This window comes from Lissotriton vulgaris, chromosome 2_1, assembly GCF_964263255.1.
Source record: "Lissotriton vulgaris chromosome 2_1, aLisVul1.2, whole genome shotgun sequence".
Classification (NCBI taxonomy): Eukaryota; Metazoa; Chordata; class Amphibia; order Caudata; family Salamandridae; genus Lissotriton; species Lissotriton vulgaris.
Genome location: NC_141687.1, coordinates 1,734,979,283 through 1,735,000,465, shown reverse-complemented (window position 1 = coordinate 1,735,000,465; position 21,183 = coordinate 1,734,979,283).

The window sequence follows — 21,183 nt, the reverse complement described above, 5'->3', positions numbered from 1 at the left end:
GACACACTGAGGACCTGCACCATTACTGCCCAGACGTGGTTTAACCATTTTAAGACACTCTATTCCGCTGTTGAAGGTTCACTTAATGAGCCCTTCATCCTTCCTCCATATGCCCTGGATAGAGACTTGGATCTGTTTTCTGCACGGGAGGTCACGAACCTGATTAAAACCTTGGTGCCATTAAAAGCTGCCGGCCCGGATGGGCTGCCAGGGGACCTTCTTCGAGCCTATCCAAAAGAATGGGGGGTATTGATCTCGGCCCTTCTTAATGCCATTATTGAGGGAGGATCTGTGCCTGATTCCTGGAAAGGGGCAGAGGTAGTCCCAATTTATAAAAAGGGTTGCCGGGATCTACCAGGGAACTACAGGCCAATAAGCCTTATAGACTCAACCCAGAAATTGGCGGGTAAAGCAATTTTGGGGAGGATTCTCCAACGGGTGGATGACAACCACATACTGTCTGATATGCTAGCTGGGTTTCGCTCAGGCACAGGAACCATCGAACAAGTGTTTAGGCTCCTGTTACTGTACTGGAAGGTGGTGGAGCTAGACAAAGGCAGTCTTTACTTGGCTTTTATAGATCTGAAGACTGCCTTTGACCTGGTTCCTAGGGAGGAACTCTGGAGGGTGTTGTATGGTCTAGGGATGTCCCCTTACATCTTAAACCTCCTTATAAAATGGCATAATGCCAACTATGCCCAGGTTAGATGGGGGCTGAAGGGGGAAAAGACCGACAAGATCAGGGTCGTGAGGGGGGTCCGGCAGGGCTGTGTTTTAGCTCCCACCCTATTCTCCCTCTATGTAAATGGGGTGGTAGAGCACCTGCTTGGTGAGCCAGCAGACGCCCCCACACTGGGCGGCGTAAAAATTCCAACACTGCTGTTCGCCGATGACACCCTTCTCATTTCGAAAACTCCCCAAGGCCTCCAGAAGCTCCTGAACCGCTTCCAGGATTTTTGCACTACCAGAAGACTTGTCATCAATATGGACAAAACAAAGTATCTAATCATGCACCCCCCGTAAACTTGGCCGCCCCCCTATTTTGAACTCTATCCCCCTTGAAAGAGTGGCAGAATTCGACTACCTGGGAATCCGTCTGAGCGATGCTATGAGCTGGACTGCCCATATTAACAAAATGACAGTTGGTCATAAAAGGGTGGGGGGGCCCTCCTTAAGGAGTACAGCAATTCATCAAAACACTGTGTAACCCCGTTAATAGACATCTATAAAGCTCGAGCTGTATCCGCATCACTCTACGGAGCCGAACTATGGGGCCTAGGCAACATGGAGTCTCTGACCAAGGCAGAGAATAAATTTATTAAGGATCTCATTGCCATTCCGTTGAGTACCCCGACAGTCCCGGTGCTAATGGACGCAGGCTGCAAATCAATTAAGGACCAGGCTCGCCTCCGACCTCTCCTGCTTTGGGCTCGCTTGTGGAGGGTCCCAGAGTTAAAATCCTATGCCGACGGGCTGGCAGAGGTGATGTGTTCGGACGGTCGGCAGAAGATTAAATGGCTTAGGGACATTAAACACCTGCTAGGGGACCTAGGATTGGGGTCTTGCTGGTCCAACCACTCAGCTCCCCCAAAGGAGTCCCTAAAAAAACTATACTGGGAATGGGTTTCCACCAAGCTCATCAGCAACCAACGTCACTGCAATGCCACCGCAGCTTATCTGAAAATAAAAGACGTTGTTGCCTTTGAGCCCTATTTGGACATTATTACCATTGCCATGGACCGGGCTCTCTACATTAAATTCAGACTAGGGACTCTACCCCTTGCCGTCCTCTGCTCTAGGTGGAATATGTCTCAGCCGGCATCACGCCATTGTGCCCTATGTACTGACAAACCCGAAACTGTGGCACACTTTCTTTTTGAATGCCCGGATTATGCGCGCCCTGGATCACGTTGGATTAAACCAATTTGCAGAGAACTGGGCACTCGACAGTACTTGGTGGCCCTCCGGATTTTATTAACTGATACAGCCCCTCCCATTGTCTGTGCCGTATCTAAATTTTTAAAATGGGCCTGGTTGATCCGACTAAAAAGACTGTCTATATCAATGTAATTTTTTCTTAACTAATTTATTCTGATTAATTGCTGTTTTTATTCTTCTATTTTAAAATGTACAGTCTTTTTTACGATGTGCTGTTTTATATTTTTGTAATGCTTTTATGATATATGCATATCGAAATAAAGCAATCAACCAACCGATTTCCAATGTATTCCTTTATCCATTTCTCTTTTTAAAAATAAGTACATGAAAAGATCCTGAACAGCCGACACGTGTTTCACCCCACAGTGTCAATCGGACCAGGGCTTTTTCAAGGCTGAAATAGAGGATCGAACCACAAACACCTGTAATGTTTTTACAGAAGAAAAGGAACAGAAAATGAAAAAGAAAAGTAGAGAAAGAAGAAAGCTCACCACCAAGAGCTATGTGAAATTAGTGAATATTTATAGTGATTAGTTATTACATGCAGTCGTATCTGTATCCCAACAGTGAAATGTGCTCAAGGAGGATAGTGATTGAAACATAGATAAAGAAGTTAGATTAAAAATAGCAGTACTCGTTCTGCAGGATTGCAGTATCAAGATTTCATTTTAGTTTTATTGTGGTGCTGCTTTGTGTAATTAGTTAATAGAGATTAGATACAACAGGTACTGCTAGTTCTAAATGTCATAGGTGTTGTAAGAGGATAGTGACCCCAAGATTGTGAGACTAATGGCAGAAGGTGGGGATAAGTGACACAAATCCAATTCATTGAACAATAGTTATGGCATGTACTATTTACTATTTACAATAATGGCTTCATCGTGTTCTGATCATACTTGTGGACATAAGCATATTCTGCATTGGTAATCTATAACATAAGGATTATTATACATTCATTTAAGTAAATAGATTCTAATGCAACATGTCTAAACACTGGACTACAGTGTAGTTTGTTAAGAATTGCTCATTAGAGTAGACATTCTACAATGTGATAGACTAAATACACTATTCGTGATAGTATGTGGAAGTTGGGAAGGAAGGATTCTTCAACATCAGTTGAGTTTTCCTATTCTAAATAAAGTATTTTTTGTTCCAAATAATTTGAGATGGATATCTTCAGAGGGGATAACAAGAGCTACATATTAACTATTTTACAAGTAAAAAATTTGACCAACTGTTACATCACTCACTCACTTTTCCTTTATTCGGTTTCCATAATTTGTAGAAAAACCATAAAAGTACAGATAAGAGCAATATCAAGCAATAAATAAATTCAATACAATCAGTCAATACATCAATACATTGTGAATTCAGTAACTGATAAAAAGATTCAATATTTAAAAAAGAGTACTTTAAATTAAAATGCCTGCGCCAAGATTAGGACGGTGGTTGACACAAAACTTCAGAAAACAGGCTATAGATTTAGCATACAGTTCATTTTCCCAAAAATTGGAGCACTAGAAAGGCTGGACAACAACCTCGTAATCCCATTGATCTCAATATAGGAACTATCCATCGTCTTTGTGGATTTACAAAAAATCTACAAAACAACACTATGTTGATTGGAGATTGTAGAGAAATATTGTCACACGGACACACAGATAAATTCATAGACCAATCATTCTGTTGAAGGAAGGATATTAGGCGATGGAAAATGTTAAGTCTAAAACGAGTCAATAACATTTTTTCATATGAATTCAAATGATACTTTAGGTAGGGCTGCACAGTAAGGGTGGTCTGAATGGCTAAGATATGCTGCACTGAGCTTTTTCCTATTTCATTGGAAAGTCGCAATTGCCCTAGATGCAACAAACATAGCTTTTTAAATTCTTTCCTCTAGATCTCAGAGATGGTTGGTGGATGGGTGAAATATCTCACAAGACCTAAATCATCCAATAAAATCATGGAAACTAGCCATCTGATCTTATACATCTTGTTGAGCATCAGACAATCCTGAATAAGGCGTTGTGTCAAGTCACACTGTTCTGATGTCCAGACACGATGCCATAACATAATCGGTTGGATTCTAATAATATCCGATATGTAGTCCAACCCTTACTCTACATGGCAGCAGTATGTTGAGGTGCTCTGAGGGACTGCAAGTAGGTATCTCAAGAAAGTGTTCTCAATCTTCTGTAGTGCATCCACCTTAGCATGGCCCCATACCCCTGCGCCATAGCTTGCTACACTAATACATTTAGCTTGATAAATCTTTATCATTTCTGGGGGGGACCTCTTCCCTATCTTCTGAGCAAATACCACAAGGGCAGTAGTAGCCCTAAATAATAACAGTTTCCTCGCATTTACAGCCTGCGTCCATTTAGACTTATTATCAATTGAGATCCCTAAATAAGGATAGGAAGTTGTGCGCTCCAACTTAATGTTATTTATAAATATATTGTTTATCTTTTTTGGTCTGAGACCTGCGTGCATTACATAAGTCTTTTTTATATTTACCATTAGGTTCAGACTTTTCATGAAGCTACAATATTTATCTAAAACCCACTGAAGCTGCAGGGGAGTTCTTGCCATAATCACTGCGTCGTCGGCATATAGTAATGCCGGTATTAGTCGACGACAAATGGTAGGCAAGTCCTGACTCCCTTCCAACATCACTGCTTCTAGCCCATTAGTATAAAGGGTGAATAAGAGGGGAGCCAGGACACAGCCTTGCCTCACCCCCCCTCTAACGGAATGACTCAGTAAGTTCTCCCCCTAGTCCGTACCTGACTCTTGCTGATGCACCTGAGTAGAGCTCACGAAGGATGGCTACCAGTGGTGGACCCACCCCATTGCTAAAATGATTGACCACAATTTTGTATGAATGACGCAATCAAAGGCGTCAGGTTGACGTAGACCATGTGCAAATACCCCCCTTTTGCTTGAGCATATTTCCCTATTAAAAGTGAAAGGTTCAAGGCCTGATCCACAGTTCCAAGTCCTTCGCGAATCCCATACTGCAGGTCAGAATTTATTTTGTGATCTGTGGCCCAATCCTGAAGTCGTTCTAAAAGGATGCAGCCAGCGACTTTACCAAGGGAATCTAGGAGGGATATATGTCAATAACACGTTGGACTGTGTTGGTCGCCCTTTTTAAAGAACGGTACTAGAATTGAAGTGGACCAGGATTCAATTAGACCTACAGTATTGGCAGCTTCAAGCACTCTTGTAAGAATGGGGGACCATAGGTACAAATTATATTTAAAAAGATTCACCGGGACCCCATCGGGCCCAGGTACTTTTCCAGATTTGGAGGCCATTAGGACATTTATCACCTCCATGTGTGTAAAAGTTAATTGGATTGGGTATACTGACTGGATAAAAAATGGTTCCCTCGCATCTCCCTCAATATGCTCCAGATTTGCATCCGAGGCCAGACTAAATATTTGGGAGAAGTGATTAACCCATGTTTTGTCATCCACAGCGACGTCTATCTTTGGGGAATCATTTGTATCTGAAAGAAAGGGGGATTTAACTACTCTCTAGAAATTGGTGCTATCATTCGTGGAACAACTCTTGTGTAGTTGGTCGCATTGGCCATTTTTTATCGCAGTTTTGCGAGTTTTTAGGGCCACATTGTAGGCCTTTCTAAGTCTAATAATCTCTTCTTTATCTCGATTGCTTTTATGGAGTGCAGTTTTTAATATCGAGTAATCTTTTTTGCACTCTGTGTTAAACCACCCCTTTTTAATATTCCCTTTTTTTAATTGTTTTTGACATAGCTCCTCTTCTACAATTCTAGTGATGGTTTCAAACCTAGACAATATTTCTGCAGAAGAAGAGTTAGAATTAAGATAAATTTCAAGTGAAGACAAGGCTCGCTTAACCACTTTAGCTGTTATCGTAGCTTGGTCAATTGTTTTCCCATTTTATAGAAAAACCATTAAGTCTATTCAATTTCATAGTTTGCTGATCCATGAGACTCAAATAGTCTGGCTCCGCCGAAACAGTTGTTACAAGTAGTGAGAGGGTATTGGGAAAATGATCGCTAACCGCGTTGTTTATTGTGTCAAACTTTCGCATGTTGGGTGCAATACTGTGAGAAGCCAATTTAAAATCAATTGTACTTGAGAGCCCCCTGCCATTAAATGTAGGGGAAAAAGTAACCGAAGGGACAACCAGTCGATTGGCAAACCCCAGCTCCATTACAAACAAAATCTTATTCATGCCGTTGCCAATATTCGTATCAATAAAATGAGTTAAATTATTCCCGCCCTCGTCCTGAATACCACAGTTGTTAGTATTATTCTTTTTACACAGTGATAAGTTAAAGTCTCCGCTCCAAATCAGCCTAAACAATTTATTATTATACTTTGTTTGCAATTCTTGTAAAAAACAGGAAATCTTGTTTAGAACATCAATTAAATCGATTTGGTTAAGGTTATTATATAAATTTACCAAACAATAGATGGACGTCTTGTTTACAGTTAACATAAGGATCTGGTAGTTACTTTCCAACCTCAGTGGAACTATTTCCTTGATAGCTAGGACATTGGATATATACGTTATTAGACCCTCCCTTCAGTCTTCGCAAAATAGAAGGCATAGCCTTGGAGAAATAAGTCTTATACCCCTCCAAATGAATTGGGGTGTTTAACCAAGTCTCTTGTAAGCAGAGGATGTTATGGTTCCCCACCAATTCCAACCAAGTGTCATTTGTACTTTTGGAGTGAAGGCCTGCTACGTTCCAAAAGACAATATCCAGTTTCAGACCTCTTGGTTTGAGCTGGAATGTCGGAACTTGCACGGATGAGTCTGCATTTCATGTGGAGGCCATCAACTCCCTTTCACTCGGGGGCGTGGCCACGAGCCGAACATGTCGGACGCGTTTTAAGCTAGCTCCATCTTCTGCCCCAAATACTAGCTAAATATCCTGCTTCCCCGTATCCCACGGGACGCCCACTCAAACTCTGGGATTGCCAAGTGTGTGGCGAGCGTGAAGGCACAAGCTGCGACCCCTGGGACTCCCCTGGGAGGGAGCACGAAGTCCGGTCCGAAGAGGCCTAGCTCCGGGGAGGGAGCCACGGCCCATACCAGCCGGGGAGCCGAGCTCGGAGAGATCTGACGGCGCCGAAACAAGCAGAGACCGGTGGAGTCGGGCGGTCCCATACTGTGGCGGAGTAACCGGCTGGAGAGGTGCCTGGCACTACTGATTGCAAAACGGCCAGTGAGTGTGCAGGGCAGCGAGGACGCCATATACTGGGCAGGCGCCGGATCATCCTGGAAGCGCGTAAATGCGGTGTTTGGTGCACCAGTGCCTGAAGTGGCTGTAGCCTCGCAGGCCTCGTGGGTGAGCTACAGTGGTGCTGAGGACTAGCTTGGGGACCCACGGGCCACAACGAGACATATATTTGCCTTGGAGGAGAACTCCTTTATTGTGCTGACACAGTTACGCGCCGCGGCGGCCGGACCTTAACAGGGGGACGCCATCTTGAGCTCGCCGCAGCGTCTGCCATTACACACCCGAGACCGTAGCGGCTTATCTGCGACCAGTGCCGGGACCGATGCCGAAGCATCACTGAGCGCACCGGAGCACCAAAACGGCGGAGGGAACCGCTGTGGTGCGCTATAGTGGACAACAGACACGGACAGGACCTGCTTTGGACCTCGTGGAACTCTTGCTGCAGTGCCCTGATCGGGCGATGACGCCAGGGGTGGAGAGTAGCTCACCGGACTGCTGACTACATACTACACCGATTCCTGAGGTGCTGAGAAGGGCGACCACCCACACTCCTGGCTGTTGTGACGCACCGAACACTGGTGGGGGAGGCAGCGGACAGCCTAACAAGCACGGGTAAGTGGTGCTACAAGGGCCCGACGATTGACCGGCCGAGATCCTAAAGCTGAAGTGCACCTGGCCCCTCACACGAAAAGGTGCGGGTGGGAACGTCCCTGACTGGTGAGTGAGCGGCAGCAGCGGGACGGCACCGAATACATTGACATTGAGAGCGCAAGACGGATCTCACCACCACCATGCTGAAGACGAGAGCCATGGGGAAGAACAGGGCCAAGGTGCAAGACCAGAGCACAAATGCGGATGTCCAATCTACTGGCTTAGATGACCCACTGGCCACCTCCAATATGGAGATAATACCGCCAACAGGCAAGTGCACACAAGACGCTAAACTGGACCTCTTACTGGCTGAAATAAGGGCGTCCAGGGAGGCGCTTGAATCGTGCATGGACAATATGGCGACTGGCTTGTCGCTTCTAAGGGCAACCCACAACAAGTTAGCCGAAAAAGTACCGGAGCACAAGATCGCGCTCGACGACCAGATACATCAGCAGAAGGACCACTCTACGAAACTCGAGCATATGGAGAAACAGCTCAAACTGCTCTGGGACAAGATGGACGATGCGGAAGGGCGGGCTCGCCACAATATTGTGCGAATTTTAGGAATTCCGGAACGCAGCAAAGGAAGGAACCCCACGCAGTTTGTTGAAAGACTGGCTAAAGAAGGTTGTGGGTCCACAAGATCTTACCCCATTGTATAGCGTGGAGAGGGCACACAGAATGCCAGCGAAGCCACCGCGGCCGGGTGCGCCGCCACGACCGTTAATAGCGCGCCTTCTGCACTATAAAGACAGAGACTCAGTGCTGAGAGTGGCAATAGAAAAGGCACCGCTGCGTTATGAAGACAAGACCGTCTCAGTATATCCAGACTTTACCCCGGCGGTACTGAGGGCCAGGGACATTCCTGGGGGTAAAGCGCAAACTACGGGACAGAAACCTGTAATATGCACTTCTATTCCCGACCCGCCTCAAAATAATATATGAAAACAAATCATATTTCTTTGACATGCCTGAGGAGGCGGCGGAGTGGATGGAAGTGGCCCTGACACCGCTGAACACGCAGGACCCGTTTGCGGACGACCAGGGTGAAGGACCCTGGCACCAAAAGGAGCAACGGGCTGACACGAGTGGGAAAAGCGCAAAGGGGCCAACGGCGAGTGGAGGAACAACATCGGCTCGAGATGGGAGGACGCCGGAGATAGCCCAGCTGACGGAGGAAGCGCTGGCTGCGCATGACGCAAGAGACAAATCGGACATGGGCAGCAACTCTGACACGCATAAAGAGGTCTCTGGCTCTGCCAACAGCCTACAGCTCTTCCCCAAAATTACTGCTCAAGTGGCACACAACTTTTGATTATAACCCTAGAAGTCATTGGTTGGTAACGTATGAGAATTGCGCGAGAGTGGGCTGACAGAGAACGGGGATACACTGGCCTAGGGCACGCTGTGGTAACACCAACAGATCATTAGCGGGCGTTAGTGGGTATCACTCCCCCCACCCCAAAGCAAAGACATGTTCTGTTTACTTGTTGCTCACGTTGGGCGATAATGTTTGGACCCCAGGGTTTTTCACTTGGGGACCTCAAAGTTGAGGGGTTACAAGTTTTGATGGCACTTGGAACACTACATATACTGCATACACTCCTTCTAGTACGGGGCCCATTGGAATCACCTGACACAGACCGAAATTGGGACTCTTAACGCCTACAAAATGTGCACCTGGAACGTTCGAGGCTTGGGGTCCATACATAAGAGACATAGACATTTAGCACAACTGAATCGGAGGAATGTCATTCTGGCATGCCTTCAGGAAACTCATCTGAACAGTGCAGAGAGCGTCAAGCTTCGCAAAAAGTGGAAGGGGCAGCTGTTTGCTACCTCTTATTCTGTGTTCTCAAGGGGGGCGGCTATATGGTTAAGAAGCTCTGTTCCTTTCAAACTGGTGGAAAAGAGACTGGACACAGAGGGTAGATACGTGTTCATCCGTGGGACGTTGGATGGCTCCCCTGTAGTGATTGGCAGTGTCTATGCACCGAACTCCGGCCAGTCCGACTTTTTAACTACCCTTAACAGAATAATGGCAGACTGGTCAGAATATCAGTGGCTCATAGGTGGGGATTTTAATGCAGTTTTAGACGTATCACTAGATAGATCGCACCCACCACTACAGGCCACTGAGAGCAAGAGGCAGGCTGACGCGCTCGCGCAGTGGGCGTAGAGGGATGGGATTTGGCTGACACATGGAGATGCAAACACTTACTGAATAGAGAATACACCTTATACTTCCCACCCCACAGTCTGCACACCAGAATAGACCGTGTTTTCTGTACCAAATCATTATTGGGGGCGGTGACGGTAGCAGAACATATGGGTAAGGCTCCCTCTGACCATAACCCGGTGGAAGTCACATTGCAATGGGGCAGGGTCCCAACGCCTATACCAACGTGGCGCCTCACCACGGAACTGCTGGAGGACACTGTTTTCAGAGCATCTCTTACAGACGCGATAACAAGTTACTTTGATATAAACACTGATACGGCTAGTTCGAGGCAGATGGAATGGGACGCCTTTAAGGTGTCCATAAGAGGGGAGGCGATGAGTACACGGTTGGGCTTGAGACATAATGTGATGGAGAGGCTCTGACAGGTAGAGGGCCGCCTGGCTATGCTCAAATGCGAGGCTGCACGTACAAACTTGCCCTTCACGCCACTGCAGGAGGCACACATACAACACGCTGAGCTCCTGGAAGAACTGCGGGTGCTGGATTATAGGGAGTACACATGCAGGCAACACGCGCAAGCTGAGAGGTCGGGCCATTGCTGGCCCGTATAGTGCGGGACGCCCCAGTTCACTTGCCCATACTAGAGGTTACTGATCAGGGAGGGACGCCAGCCACGACACAATTGGATATTAATAATGCCTTCAGGGATTACTATGAGACGCTGTACGTCCCACACCGACAACTGTCAGAAGTGACGTTTGAGGAGTTCATGACGGGACTCGACTTGCCCCGACTTGAGGATCAACAGGGGAGGGACCTGGCACGACCTATCACGGTCGCGGAGATACGACAGGCCATATGTGCGCTCCCACGGAATAAAACCCCTGGGGCAGACGGCCTCCCGGCCGAGTTATATGGGGTCTATGTTGACCTCTGCCCCACGCCTACATGTAGTATACCAGGAAGCACTGAGGTCACAGAGCCTACCACAGTCATCACTGCAGGCACTGATAGTTTCGCTCCTGAAGCCGGGCAGGGATGTCACACAGCCAGCAAATTACAGGCCTCTGTCCTTACTCAATACAGATTATAAAATACTAAGTAAGGTCCTTGCGACGAGGCTGGCCCAGTACATCCCGCAGCTAATACACCCTGACCAATGCAGCTTTGTTCCTGGCAGGAATACGGCTTTGAACATACGGAGGCTCAGCCAACTTATGCTACATGAGCAAGCACTGATGGGGACGGAGGGCTGTATTTCCCTAGACCTGAAACAGGCATTTGATTCCCTCAGATGGGATTTCATGTTTGCGACATTTGCAAAGTTTGGGATACCACCAGAGTACGTTGCCTGGGTCCGCATGCTGTATACTCGCCCAACAGCCCGGGTTTGTACAAATAGATGTATCTCGGCGCAACTGGACATAGCCAAGGGAACCAGACAAGGATGCCCATTGTCCCCACTATTATTTATATTGGCATTAGAGCCATTGCTATGTAAGCTTCGAAGCTCAGCACAACACAGGGGCATAAGGAGGGCCGGGACAGTCCACGTGGTATCAGCATATGCAGACGATATTATCTTATATTTACAAGACCTGAGGGGCGGGCTTGACCCTATCCCTGAGATCTTTGAAGACTTCCGGGCATTGTCCGGCCTCACCATCAGTGAGCCTAAGTTCTATGGGTTCTGCTTCGGTGCTTTCGGGGCAACTGCCCGATTGCCCTTCCCACCACACACTTTCCAGGTGGCGGAAATGACTTTCAAATACCTGGGGATACAGATATACAGAGGAGCGAGGGATATGATCGATGGCAACTTGGGAAGAGCGATCACAACGCTGAAATCGCAGATACAATTCTGGATTGCATTGCCGCTGTCGGTGGTGGGCAGAGTGGCCATCTCTAAGATGGTGATACCACCTGTCTTATTTATTACTTCACAAACCTGCCTTTCGTAATCCCCGCTCCCATGTTTAGGATGTTAAATACCTTGCTTACGGAACTGGTGTGGGGGTCGGGACGGCTGCGCATTGGCCTGGCCAAGCTACAACTTACTAAAGCGGCTGGCGGGATGGGGGTACCGGATTTACAGGCGCATAGCTATGCCTGTCAATTGCAGTGGCTGGCCTATTGGTTGGCGGGGCGCAATTTACCTGAAATTGGCATGTCAGTGGCGGACTGGGGAGAGAGGGGTCATTCACACACTGTTATTACCAAGAGCGGAGATTCCCAGGGTGACGCCGCCCCTGCTCAGACTCGCGATCAACTGCTGGAGGTGGGCGGTGAAATACACGACGCCCACGTCCTCTTACGCACCCACGATACCACTGTTAGGGCTCCCGATGGGAACGGGCCCACTGTCGAACCAGGTACTCACAGTATGGCACGACGCGGGAGTGACACAGGTGGGGGTTCTGTTCGCGGATGGCCGAATTATGTCCTTTGAGGACTTCTGTGGCATGCACCAGACCCCGGGGGGATTGTTCCTTTTGCACGCCGGACTGAGATGTTATATCGCATGGACATGGGCACCGAACGGTGAAGAACCACCCACGAATCCGCTACTCACAATGCAATACCTCATGGGATCGGGCAGTCACCTGACAAAATGGATAATGAGTGGTATAAGGACGGGGAGGGCAACATCGCTACAACCTTTGCGAGACAAATGGGAAGGTGATATAGGGAGAGCAGTCAGGGACAAGGAGTGGAAACGCATCCTCAAATTCCCAAAGAAAGTGTTGAGGAACCAGAAATTTAAATTCATCCAACTTATGGTCCTGCATAGGGTGTACCTCACACCCCATCCCTTACACGCAATGTTCCCTAACACAACTGACACATGCCCCAGATGTGGCACAGATGATGCGCGGCTACTGCACATGGAATTGCCCAAAATTGGGGTACTATTGGAAGACGGTTCAGGATGCTTTATATAAACTGGCTCCCTGCAAACCGTACACCTCTTTGGAATATACCATACTGGGGCTGGGACCTGCAGAACGGAAAAAAAGTGTAGCCACACGTTTCACTGACCTAGCCCTGCTACTTGCCAAGCGTGCCATTACAATGAGATGGAAGTCGGTTAGACCACCAGACCCTGAGGTGTGGAAGGCAGAAGTAGTGCGCTGGGGGAAGGCAGAAGGTACGACACTGCAGCGCGAAGAGCGCAGGGGCCTCAGGAAGACCCTAATATCTTTAGATTGGAATGCTATGTTGGAGGCTTTTGATACAGGTGACGACACTGCATCTAATTTATCAACAACTGATAGTTAGGCGAAGGGAGAGATACTTGGTATGTGTGGAACTTCCCATGAACTTAATGCTAACGCTAGTCTGGTGAGCGAGAGTAGTTCTAGGTGCAACGTGTGAAGAACATGTATATACCATAGTGTATTTAGTCCTATATAGGTTTGTGTCAAAACCCTGATCATGTAGTAGATATATTCATCTGGGTCGCTGTGAATGTTTTATATGTCCAAGTAAGTGCCCGGGGAAGGAAAGGATGGGAGGGGGGAGTTGCGGGGAAATTGTTGAGAATATACCAAAATGAAAATGTTTGATAAATGAATCAATATTGCTAGCATATGAGAACTGTGGAATATGAAGCTTATACTTACAGCGAAATTATTGTATTTGTTCTTCAATATTGGCTAATAAAAACAAATTTTCAACAAAAAAAAAACTCCCTTTCACTCTCCCCCCACAGTTGAATGGGGCCCGCACCCTCAAGCATTCAAATTGGAACTAGGCTTTGCGCGGTTAGATAAAAAAAATTAAGTGTTTTCAAGCTGTTATGACAGTTTTCTGATACTGGCGTTTCATATTGACAGAAAACCAAGCTTGGACTTACAGTTAATGGTCCCCCTGTTGGAGTATCTACCGCTTTCAGTCATTTATTATCATCCAGCCCTGAGAGACCATTGAATCTATTATAAATGGGTATAGGCTGCATTTGACTTTGGTTGATAAAAGAATGTCTATAATTACTGCGAAAATTATTGATTCTTCTGGGAGGATAGAAAAACCCCAATGGTAAAATGCTTATCCCAACGGCGTCTACAGTATGGTTTACACCTAACCTCAAAATTTCATTTACTAGCGCTGGTGTACCAAATGTCATAACTATACAATCACCTGACAAAAAATGTTGACGTGATCCCACCCACTGGACTCATCTAACCATCTTAAAATCCTGGAATAGCTGTCTATGTAGTCCTACCCTAGTACTCAACCAATGTAACGATTTTGAGGGATACCCATGATGCCTCTTCAGTAACTTGTTTGTTTAGTACATTGCCCAAAACAATAATGTAAGGAGTGGCTTCGGGTGGGAGGTCTAAGTGGGTATCTACAACCGGTGGATCGACAGGAGGAAGAATCGCTGGGTATACTTGGGTATACTTGTTTTTGCTGTTGGTAAGAAGGAGACGTTTGTGCCTGAGAGGTAGACACCTGTGGAGTTATCAAACTTCTATTATGCATGTCGGACGATGTTTTAGGCAAATCCTGTCCCCTTTTGTCTATAAGTACTTTAGGTCCGTTCTCATTCAATGCTTTAGTGTTTATAATCAAGTCTATTCTCTTAGCTGTACTAACCATATTTGTTGGAGAATGTGATTTCCCTGTGGAAATATTGGCATTCGTACTAGCATTAACATAGCTATTCAAGTTTTGAACCATTGAATTAAGCTTACTAGTGAGAAGATCCTCTATGTTGGTCATTCTGGATGATAGCTGATCCAGCCTGACCCTTACATATGAATCTAATCTCTCCACCAGAGATGTCAAATTCTTGACCTCCGACTGGGTTGTGGGACTACTAGTTAGTTTAGCCTTATGCTTTGGTTGGCCTTTATACTGCCCTACTCGTTTTTTCCCCTGTGGGGTGCATTTCACTTGTTTTTTCAGGTTGGAAGAAGAATGGACCACAACTGGAGCAATATCTTTCAAGTTGTCTAGTGTCGCTGGATCTCGGATTTTTTTGCTTTTTTGGGAGGGTTGTGTAGGGGAGTCACTGAGGATAGAAAGAAACTTGTCGGAGCTCGGTTTGATACAACCATTAGGTGGATTTTCGACTTTTTTCCCTAAATCTGATTGAACAATTTCTTCATGGTGAAATGACTCCTGGCTTAGCCTGGAGGAGGTCCCTTCAATGGACTCCTCCACTGATAAGATCTGCTTATTTAGTGCTCCTACCGCCCCAGGTAAATAGTTCAGGAGAGTTTGCTGGGAGTCAGAAATTGGCTTTTTACCCCCGAGTGGTTTAGGGCTCACTAATTTCCTTTTGCCCATAATATTGGCTGGTTTTCCGATATCCCTGCTGACTTTAATACCGTCAAAATCAACAAAAACACGTTATATGATAGCAATAGATAATAATCATGGGGCAAAACCAAGGGACCGGGTCCAGCCTGGCCTCATCTGGTCTACGACGGGCAAGGACGGCCCGCCCTTGGCCCGGGCGAGCCCGCGCGCAACCCGCAACTCTGTATTGTTCTTGCAAATAACTGTCCTTTGTAGTTAGAATGTTGCTCCCCATCTCATTTGATTTTAAACATCAAATCATTATTCACGAATACTTTTTACATCTCTATATTGCTCTTGTAAATAACTCTCTTTAGAGGGAATGAACCACTACAAGATGGTGGAACTATTTAAACGTTGAGGATGACATCATATTAGGGAACTCGTTATTTATTGAATATGGCACTTGCACACAATGTGCACATACAGCCCGCGGATGGACACGCCGTTGCCACAACTCGCACAGACCGTATTAAAGTAATTGTACCAGCTCCTGCTCCAGAGTCTTGCCATGCAACTATTAGCATGTGTGAACCATGTCGGGTACAAATGAGATAGGTTAGACTACAGACTCTATACCCGAGTCTACTTTTATCGGATTCACTCTTTTAATTTCTAAACAATCGACAATGTGCAAACATTAGCTGGGCCAAATTAATTGTGCTCTGCCATCCATCTATCAAACACATGTTACCCTAAATTGACAAATGCCTATCATAATGAAATCGTACCTTTATTTGAACTAGGGCATTTTTATTGGCAAATGCATTGTCACGCTCAAGTTTGGCGAAATGCTACCCCATACAAACATGAGTGCAGATATCAAACCTGGGTATTTCTGAGTGACAAATACAAGGACACGTTTATGTTAGATGTAACCTTGGTCAAGTTACTAACTTGTAATATAGCTAATATGGAGCTCTTGTTATCCCCTCTGAAGATATCCATCTCAAATTAATTTGAACAAAACATGCTTTATTTACAATAGGAAAATACAACTGATGTTAAAGAGTCCCTCCTTCCCACCTTCCACATACTATCATGAATTGTCTATTTAGTCTATCACATTGTAGAATGTCTACTCTAATAAGCCATTCTTAACAAACTATGACATAGTCCAATGTTTAGACATGTTGTATTACAATCATGTGCTTAAATGAATGTATAATTATCCTTATGTTCTAAATTACTAATGCAGAATATACCGTATGTCCACAAGTATGATCAGAACATGATGGAGCCATTATTGTAAAAGGTACATGCCATAACTATTGTTCAATGAATTGGATTTGTGGCACTTATCCTCACCTTTTGCCATTAGTCTCACAATCTTGGGGTGACTATCATGCTTACAACACCTATGGCATTTAGAACTAGCACTACCTGCGGTATCCAATCTATAGTAACTAAGTACTCAAAGCCGGGAACTGTTGGGGAACTGTATACAAACACTAATGAGTTGGGCACATCATGTAAATTGACAATGGCATGTACAAGATTGGGGAATGTCCAAATGGTGGGCTGACGCATTAGATAATGAGCGGAATGGCAGGGATCTAGAATGCTACTATATCATGGCTGACATGGAATGTTAGAGGCCCTAATAATCCTAAAAAGATAAGGCAGGTCTTGGAATATTTAGACCATCACAATATACACATAGCACTGTTACAAGAAACCCATTTCACCAAGCATGCAGCGGAGGCAGTGCCCACTAGATAGGCGGGTCTGAGGATAGCATCCTCTTACTCCACCTATGCGAAGGGTGTTATGATACTGATTAAGAAAAGCATACCCTTCAAAATTCTGCATGTCAACCAGGATGATATGGGTAGATATATGCTAGTGCACGTCATATTGTGTGGCACACGGGTGATGATTGTAAACCTATATGGGCCTAATATAGATGACCCAGGGTTTTTTGAGACGCTCCGGGGTAAAATACATGAATTGCCACCATCTGCTATTGTTTGCGGGGGATTTTAATGTTGTACTGGTACTTGGGGAGGACCGTATGACCTCAGCGGAGGTCACACCTAAAAAGGCAGCGCTCTTTCACTAATGGCATGAGAGACTTGGGGCTATTGGATATGTGGAAACTGTGCAACCCTTATCCAAAGGAGGGTGTGTGTCATTCATATATGCATCACTCTTAGTCACGTCTTGATTTTTGGTTAGCGACAACTGATGTTCATTCATGGACCACTAATTTTCGCCATCTACCCAAGACACTCACAGATCAATCCCCTATCCTGCTCAATATGAACATACCCACGCGCACGCCTACACAATTTCAATAGCGCCTTCAATCTTCCTTCTTGCTAGACCAAATTTTCTGTGAAGGGTTGAGAGAAGCTATTGTTTATTATTTTGCACACAATAGAGGGTCCGTAGACAGCATGGGAACTCTCTGGGAAGCCTTTAAGGTGAAAGTACGGTGTGCCTGAATAAGTCTACAAGCTGGGGTTCTTCGGTCTCTGCGTGATACTTTGAGGACATTAGAGCAGGAACTGGACCGACTGGAACGTGAATATGAGGTTAAGGTAGATCCCGCTACTCCAGCAACTAACAGGAGTAAGGTCACAGACTATAAAGATATGGCAGATCAAAAGGTGCATCATTTGTCGTGGCTATGGGAGGCTAGATAAAATTGGAGAAGGGGACCAGGAAGAGCGCTAGCCAACAAAATTACAGAACCATGAGGTAGGACACATATAGCTAAGATTGTAGACAATGCAACCACTATACACAATGACATGGCAGGGATACTTGACACGTTTGTACGATATTATCAGGCCATGTATGTAACTCGAAAGTCAGTGGGGGAAACAGATATTGCGCACTACTTAGAGGATATCGCACTGGTCTGGATTTCACGGGGCAGCAAGATTTTTTAATGCACCAGCTCACGATCAATAAAATACGGGATGCTATTATAGCATTACCGAACGGGAAGGCTACTGGCACAGATGGTCTGCCAGCTGAGTTTTATAAAGAATATATAGACTTATTGGCACCATGCTTGCATGAGCTGTTCTTGAAGCATATGAGCAAAAATGTCTGCCAGCCACCATGCAAGAAGCACTCACTATAACGCTACTGAAGTCTGTTAAGGCACCTGATAGTTGCAACTCGTATCAGCCTTTACGACTTATGAATACTGATATTAAGATTTTAGCAAATGTGTTGGCTACCCGTCTGTGATTTCTACTACCTACTATGGTTCTGTCAGATGAATATGGGTTCATGCCTGCACGTTCAACATCCCACAATTTACGCACGTTGTTTTCAGCGTTGCATATGCTAGAGTCAACACTGCCTGCAGTGGCAGTTCTCTTAGATGCCGCCAAGGCTTTTGTTTCAATCTCCTGGACCTACTTATTCACAGTTTTACATTGCATGGGTGTCCCCTTTATCTTTACGACTTGGATCCAGTTATTGTACATGGATCCTATAGAGCGAGTGCGGCTGAATGGGCGCACGTCCACCACGTTGCCGATACAGTGTGGTACGCGACAGGGATGCCAGCTAGCGCCTCTACTTTTTGCTGTGGTACTAGAGCCTCTGGCGTGTATACTACGCCAGTGTTATGCACATGCTGCATTGATATTTTATCAACGTCCGCTGGCAGTCTCCATGTATGTGGATGACATGGTGCTCTATGTTCGCGATCCGGAGACACATCTCGCACACCTTATCAGGAAATACATCAGGTTTGAATGGCATGCACGGCTGGGAATAAATTGGGCCAAATCCCTAATCATGCCTTTGAATGAAAGCACGAAGAGTATGGAGATTGAATATCCCTTAGAATGGAGCGTAGACGCAGTAAAGTATTTAGGGGTATGGATCCATAGAGATCAACATGTTGTTGTTCAATCGAATTATGTTAGAGCAATCGTGAGACTTGAAGATCAAGTCGCTAGGTGGATTAAATTGCCGTTATCGCTGGCTGACAGGCTAGCCTTGAGCAAAATGATCGTACTTCCTTGGTTTTTATACTTTATTTATTAATATTCCAGTCCATCTCAAACAACCTTTCTTTGATACACTCCAATCGTTGTTGATTACACTCGCATGGGGGGGTATCCTCGAGTGAAATGGGAAGTACTAACCCTTCCATATGATATGGGCAGCTTTGCAGCTCAGGATCTGCAGTTGCCCGCTATGCCTACTATTGGCTCCAAACTCCGGCTTATATTCCACATGTGGCGGTGGAGGTGGGCACTGTGTATCCTATACCACCCAAGGCCATGATTGTGAACACTCATTCGGTCTTTCAATCAATCATCAATCATAGCATTTGTATAGCGCACTACTCACCCAGAGGGTCTCAAGGCGCTTGGGAGAAGGGGGGTTAGCTATTGCTCGGTCTTGAGTTGTCTTCTGAAGGCGAGATGGTCCTGGGTCAGCCGAAGGTGGGTGGGGAGGGAGTTCCATGTCTTGGCCGCCAGGTTGAAGAAGGATCTTCCTCCGGCGGTGGCTCTTCTGATGCGTGGTAGGACGGCGAGGGCAAGGTTTGTCGAATGTAGCTGGCGGGTGGGCGTGTAGAAGGTCAAGCGGTCGTTGAGGTACTTGGGGCCCAGGTCGTGGAGGGACTTGTGTGCATGGGTGAGAAGTCTGAACGTGATTCTCTTGCTGGTCCCTCAGCTGGCCGGAGATGTGGCTGCGTCGGGGGATGTCCAGGATGAGTCGGGCGGAGGCGTTCTGGATGCGTTGGAGTCTTTTCTGCAGCTTGGCTGTGGTTCCGGCATAGAGGGTGTTTCCGTAGTCCAGTTGGCTTGTGAAGAGTGCCTGGGTGACCGTCTTCCTGGTTTCGGCCGGGATCCATCGGACGATCTTGCGGAGCATGCATAGGGTGTTGAAGCAAGATGAGGAGACGGCGTTGACTTGTCTGGTCATCGAGAGGGAGGAGTCCAGGATGAAGCCCAGGTTGCGTGCGTGGTCTGTTGGCTTGGGAGTGATGCCCAGGGCGGGGGGCCACCAGGAGTCGTCCCAGGCGGAGGGCGATGGTCCCAGGATGAGGACTTCCGTCTTGTCTGAGTTCAGTTTCAGGCAGCTGTTCTTCATCCACTTGGCGACGTCTTTCATCCCTTCGTGTAGGCTAGTTCTGGCGGTGGCAGGGTCTCTGGTGAGGGAGAGGATCAGTTGGGTGTCGTCGGCGTAGGAGATGATGTTGAGGTTGTGTTGGCATGCAATGGCTGCATGGGGTCTCATGTAGACGTTGAAGAGGGTGGGGCTGAGTGAGGATCCTTGCGGTACGCCGCAGATGACTTCGGTGGCCTCGGATCGAAACGGGGGGAGGCGGACTCTCTGTGTTCTTCCGGCGAGGAACGAGATGATCCATTCCAGTGCCTTCTCTTGGACACCTGTGTTGCTGAGGCGTTGGACTAGGGTGCGGTGGCAGACAGTGTCGAACGCTACGGAGAGGTCCAGGAGGATGAGGGCCGCTGTTTCCCCGTTGTCAAGCAGGGTTCTGATGTCGTTGGTGGCTGCGATGACGGCGGTCTCGGTGCTGTGGTTGGCTCGGAAACCGGACTGCGAGGGGTCAAGAGATCTGTTTGTCTCGAGGAAGGCGGCAAGCTGTCTGTTGACGGTCTTCTCGATGACTTTGGCAGGAAAAGGGAGGAGCGAGATGGGGCGAAAGTTCTTGAGGTCGGTGGGGATGCTGTTGGTTTCTTCAGTTAGGCGCTGAGCTCGGCGTGCTTCCAGCTCTCTGGGAAGGTGGGTGTGTTGAAGGAGATGTTGATGATGTCCCGGAGTTGGGTTGCGATGATGGAGTCGGCCTTGTTGAAGACGTGGTGGGGGCAGGGGTCGGTTGGAATGGATGGTGTTCATCGTGCGGGCTGTGTCTTCGGTG